A 6,000-nucleotide genomic window follows, 5' to 3' on the forward strand; every position below is an offset into this window, starting at 1 on the left:
TTACCTGTCTGGTGGCTCCTTCAAAGAAAGATACAAATGCTATGAAATGTTTCTCTTCACTTTAAATATTCCAAGAGCTGAAGCAGGTTCCCAGGTAGTATTTGCTGAAAGCCTCCAAGAAAAAGGCATACCTTTTGCAGCAGCCTTTGAGGAGGGATAGCAGTTGGTACAAGCAAAGGGCAAACTGAAAAGCTTTGGGAAAGGAGAGACTGAAAAAGGAAGACATGCATGAAAGAGATTTTAGCATGACTTCTGTAAATCAATGAAATGGGTAGCCATGCGCATGCCCAGAGGCTCTGTAAAGCTCTGACAGCACCCCATGCTGCTGGCTCAACATCAGAGTTCACACAAGCAGAGAACAAAGACTGAGGCACAGTTGTAAATGGTCCACCTAAACACTGAGGGACTAACCACACCCCCACTGCCAAAAAAAGAACACCCAAGACTTAATGCGTCTTAATTTATTTCTAAAACTAGCCAAGAGAAAAAAAAGGGAAGCATTCATCTTGCCTTTTCTGTAATACACTGTGACTCAGAGTGAGGAGATAGCTGATGAGGGAAAGTACCTATTTATAGAAGAATCCAGGCAGAAGAAACATTAGCATTAGAAAAAAATCTCCATGTCGTGATTCCTTAATGAAACACTGGATCTAGGCAATGATTAATTAGATAAATTGATAGGATTCTTTATTTTGTTATTATTTATTTATCTATTTATTCTAGAGGCAGAGTCTCATGTAGGCCAGGCTGGCATCCCAGGCCTGGCCTAGCCAAACATGAGCTTCTAATCATCCTACTTCTACCTCCTAAGTACAGAGGTTGCAGGCTTGCACTCCCACTGCTCAATTTTTGCAATGCTGGAATCCAATCCAGTGCTTCCTGCATGCTAAGCAGGCACTGTGCCAATCGAGCTACATCCACATCCCTGATGAGGGTCTTTAAAATGGGGGGGGGTGGGCATGTATCCCCTGATCGCACTGATGAACAGCACTATCAATCAAACTCAAGGAGGTGGATACCACATGCCACCATGTAATGTGGGAGGAAGTAGAGCACGCTCTTGGGTATGTAGCTGTACCCAGCTCTTTCTGTAATCAAATACCTGTCAATAGCGACTTGAGGATGAAGGGTTTGTTTTAGCTCACAATTTCAGGGTCCAGTCTATTCAAGCAGGAAAGGTATGGTGGCAGGGATGTAAGACAGCTTGTAACATTGTATCCACAGCCAAGAAACAGATGAATATTGGTGCTCCTCTTGCTTCCTCTTAATTCTGTACAGGACCCCAACCCATGGAAAGGCTTGCCCACACTTAGATTGGATCCCACATCAATGAACCTGATCTATATATAACCCTTCAGCCTCTTCCCAAGTGCATTTTTGTTAACCCTTGTGCTTAAAATCTGTATTAAAAAATGTCTTTTCATAAACCCCAACTCTATTTCAAAAAAATTATAGGACCCAGATTAAAAAAAAAAAAAGAAAAGATAGCAGTGATTTGGAAACGGGAAGGAGAGCTGGGTGTGGTGGTGCATGCCATTGATCCCCGCTTTCAGAAGGCAGAGACAACTAGATAGATGTCTGTGAGTTCAAGCCCAGGCCAGCTTTGTCTACATATCAAGTTCCAGAACAACCAAGGATACACTCTGAGACCCTGTCTCAAAATTCTAAAAGAAAAGGCAAGAGCAAGTTTTATAGGATAAAATTGAGTTGAGACTTCATTAACTTAATTCAGTTAATACACCTTGTATGAATCCTGATCTAAATTGCCCACTGTGCAAATAGAAATTGAAAATTGGATTACTGACAGAGGATTAAGGAACTATTGTTAACTTCCATTGGCCTGTTTACGACATACTAGTTGCTTTTAAAACAACAACAAAATCTTTACTTATAGATGTATGCAAGCATCATTTGTGTGAAGTTTTATTTAAATCTTCTAGTTAGGTGGGAATGAATAATGATTTTTGTCTAAGTGAATTAATATTCACAAAACAAAGTTGGGAGTGTAGCACATTGAGAGAAAAAAATTAGGGGAAATTGTTAGAAAAATTATCATTGTTGAAGCCAAGGGATGGTACATGGAAGTCGCCTGTGTTACTCTTTCATGTTTGCTTGAACCTTTTTGATGGTGAAAAAGTCGACAGAAAGAATTATGAGCTAGGGCTATAAGCCCTGGATTCTATTTTTTTAATTACACCTTCATTAACTATATAATCTTGCTCTATTACAGCACTGCAGTGCTCTCCTCAGTAACAAAGAAATAATATCTGGTTGTTAAAATGTGCCGTGGAAACCACATGCCCAGGGTTACAGGAATGAAAGAAGTGTATCTATTTCACCTGTACTTTTCCTTACTCTTGAAGCATCCAGGTCAGGAGAGAGAGGTGGCAGCCGAGCAAATAGAGCTCTTTAAAGTGTAGAATGTTAGAGAAGAAAATCACCACCTTTAAGTCCTCTGTGCAGCAATAACAATTTAAGATCTCGGTGTACATTTCTACACCTCATAGACATTTTTCTGTGAAAACAAAATATATACACCATTTTCAGAGAATAAATGGAGTATAATGTGTGTGTGTGTGTGTGTGTGTGTGTGTGTGTGTGTGTGTGTGTTCTTTTGTAGCCCACTGTGTTGTGTGTGTGCTATTATAGCCCCTTGGTAATCATACTAAAATATATGAAAGCAATATAAAAATGTCAACATGACCTAGTTCCGTTTCATTTTCTTCCCACAGCTGCTTCCCTAACTACAACCCTCCCTTTAATGAATATGTACCACATGCACCAAACATTCGTCTTTGGTTTGAACTCTTGCAGCTGGTCCTCTAGCTTCTCATTTTACCCTCCCCTGGCCATCCTTTACACAAAACCCAAAGTGATCTTTCCAAGGGCCCTTGCCAAGTCACCCCTTTCCTCACAGCCCTTCAGTTTGAGAACTTCCATGTTTTGTCATCATTTTCAAAATGACAAACTGTAGGAACAGAGGAAAAACATCAGAGATTGTTAGAATGGGAAGAGGAGTGGGTAGCAAAAGAAATACTATGGGCTGTTGGAATTACTCTGTGATTGTGGAGTGGTGGGGACATCTACCCGTGTGATAAAATTCACAGAACTGTATGTTGTTCCAAAAGTGTGAATTTCTGTATGTGAATGTTAAAGTTTTCAGTTATTCTTCCAGTAGCTTATAGATTCTCCTCCTCCTCCTCCTCCTCCTCCTCCTATCTTCCTCCTCCTCTTCTTCCTCCTCTATATGAGTTTTGGTTTTGTTGTGAGACAGGATGTCTCTATGTAGCCCTAGCTATCCTGGACCTCACTCTGTAACCAGGTTGGCCTTCACAGAGATCTGCCTGCCTCTGCCTCCTGAGTGCTGGAATTAAAGGTGTGACCCACCACAGTCAGCTCAGACTGTCTTTGAAGCAGTATCTTAGGGTCCTCCGAATTTCTCCTATCCCCAAGTCTGCTTCTGCAACCTAATCTCTGTGCCCCATGCCTAACTTACTGCACCTAGAAAGCACGTGATGTTCAGTGAACACATCGACGGTGAACCATGACACCTCTGTGGTATCATGCGTAGTGTTCTCTCTGTTAAAAATACATCCCCACCCAGCATCATCAACAAAAAAAAGTATTTACTTTTCAAGGCATCATTTACAATTTTACATCTTCCAAGAAGTCATCCTCATCTCCTCAGTCAAAACCGAGTCACTCTGCCTATAGTGCTCTCTTAGCATTTTCTTATATCTACCTCATTGGCTGATAGTACTCCTATGACTATGAAATGAAATCCCTTAATTCGTTCACTACAGACAACATTTCTTCTACTGTTGGATCAGTGCCCAAAGCCTCACTGGTTTCCAAATCAGGCTACACCCATAGCCTTTAATTATGCTCTGTTTCTCACTATCCCTTCTTACAATCTCAACTTTCGGTTTCATTCTTAATTAAATAAATGACTGCATTTCTGCCCTGATGTTGAATTCTTTTCTTGTCCCACAAGCACATGGATTCTTGTATATGACTCCAAGAGAAGTAGAGTTTTCTGACTTTGTCCAGTCTCCTTCTCTTGTCTGGGAGACAGACAAGCTTGTCTAGCCAGAATGAGTACTTTGGGGCTGAGGCTGGTGGGAGGACTGTCTCATTTCAAAAGTGGGTCAATCCAATGAGAAAAAGTAAGTTAAGGAAAGAGTGAGTCAAGCGGAGAGGTTGGTTAAACCAGAGATACAGAGCCAATTAGGTCAGGAAAACTAGGAGGATGTAGAGGGAGGAGAGTGTCTAGAGCAAGCTAAGCTACAAGCTGGTTTGGGTAAGGTTTCAGGGAACGTTCATGTGCAAAACCCAATTGTTCAAAATGAAAGACAGCAAGAGATCAAAGACAAGAAAAATCCAGATTATATAAAATGTGATATATTAAGGACTTACAGACTAAGAAGCATCTTGGGAAAGATGGACAAGCCCTCCAACTTGAGACAGGAAGAAAGGGTTTATACGCTAAGTGAAGCAAATGGGGACTGATGAATCCAGCATGAATCCAGGTATTGACCTGAATGGGGTGGCAAGATAAAGACAACACCACAGGAAGGAAGGGTGGGGTAGGGTGGACTGCAACATCTGATGCAGAAGCCAAAATCCCTCTCATCCAGAAGCTCAGCATGTTTGCTATACACAGCTGAACAGAAAGACAGGGTTCCTTATGCATACAACGGAATCAAGAAGGCATGGTTTGTGGTAAACAGCTGAATGGAGGGGAAGGTTTAGCTAATCTCAGTAGGAGCAGTCTCTGTAGGGGAGCAGTCTTTGGGCCATAAACATCTGGACATTTTCTGCACATACTATCAGCATCTGTGCAAAGACCAGAGGAAGACTTTGCCATCCCCCTGAGCTTCGCCCAGGGAAAGATTTGCCACTTCCATGGAGCTGAAACTGTGGAGATGTTGACATGGCATGTCAACAGCACAAATTCTCTAAAGACTTCACTTGATCCCTATAGTAGACCATAAACACTTGGAAAAAAAAAGGTACGCTGAACTTTCTCAGAAATTCTAAACATGCCAAGCATTAAGTAACAGTTCGTTAGAGGGCAGGGCATACTCTGTTTTCCTTGACTTTTCTGTTGTATAGGGATTTCAATTCACACCAGTGTCATCCATGATTAAGATGGCAGACAACCAAGGTAGCTGTAGTAAAATCGATCCAAAGCAGGGCCCCTACATGCAATTATTACAAAGAGACCCTTTGCTCTTTTCTATGTGCTATGTGAATGGGCCCGTCCAATTTAAAGATCCCAAGATGAGTATAACATGCTCACTGCCTTCAGTCCTATGCAGTACAGATCATGACAATTGTCATCTATGAGAGGCAGTGTGGTAGAATAGGAAGAACTTGAAGCTTGGGGTCAAAAAAGATTATAGTTGAAACTGTGAGACCTTGGACAAGTCATTCTTGGCTTCAGTGTCTTTATCTAAAGACAGAGATAGAGAGCAGCTACCCCACAAGAGCACTGTGGGGTAAAATGGAAGTCTATAAAAGAATCAATTATAGTAGGGACTCAGCAGATGACAGCCTTTTTCCTTCCAAGGCACCTATCACAATCTGCTTAATATTCATTCTATGAAGCATATGTTTCTCTTTATCCAAACCTTAAAGCTTTTGTGGAAGCAGGTTGTCTATAAATCAATTTTCATACTTTTTCTTTTACTTTTTAAGTAGTATATTCTTCTAATAATAAATATCACATGAGGTACTATAAAATGCAAATATCCCAAACTAGTTAATGAGAGGAGAAATCCCCAGCAATCTCCTTCACCTCTCTCCAAACTAAGAATTGGTGTAAAGAGTTTATGTAACAACTCATTCTGCCCACATTTTGGTTGTTCACAATATGGAGTCTTTGTTCAATTCTGAGTCTCCAAATGTAAAACAACAGGGCAGGGAAAGAGGAACAAAGGGAGGATGGGAAAGAAGGAACATTTCATAGGAATAATATGTGTAAAGTTTTCCTTAACT

At 41.0% G+C, this 6,000-nt stretch overlaps 1 protein-coding gene across 3 annotated transcripts in view; it reads right to left on the reverse strand.

The window, feature by feature from the left end:
* Window positions 1–367, reverse strand: part of Nox1 (NADPH oxidase 1) — a 53,181-nt gene extending 52,814 nt beyond the window's left edge. For all 3 annotated transcript variants that reach the window (XM_087598935.1, XM_087598934.1, XM_087598938.1), the window contains exon 1: window positions 5–367. The gene's annotated coding sequence lies outside the window, so the exon portion shown is untranslated. The remainder of the gene's footprint in view (window positions 1–4) is intronic.
* Window positions 368–6,000: the final 5,633 nt, after the last annotated feature.

Source organism: Rattus norvegicus, chromosome X (genome assembly GCF_021556685.1).
Source record: "Rattus norvegicus strain SHRSP/BbbUtx chromosome X, alternate assembly SHRSP_T2T, whole genome shotgun sequence".
NCBI classification, from domain to species: domain Eukaryota; kingdom Metazoa; phylum Chordata; class Mammalia; order Rodentia; family Muridae; genus Rattus; species Rattus norvegicus.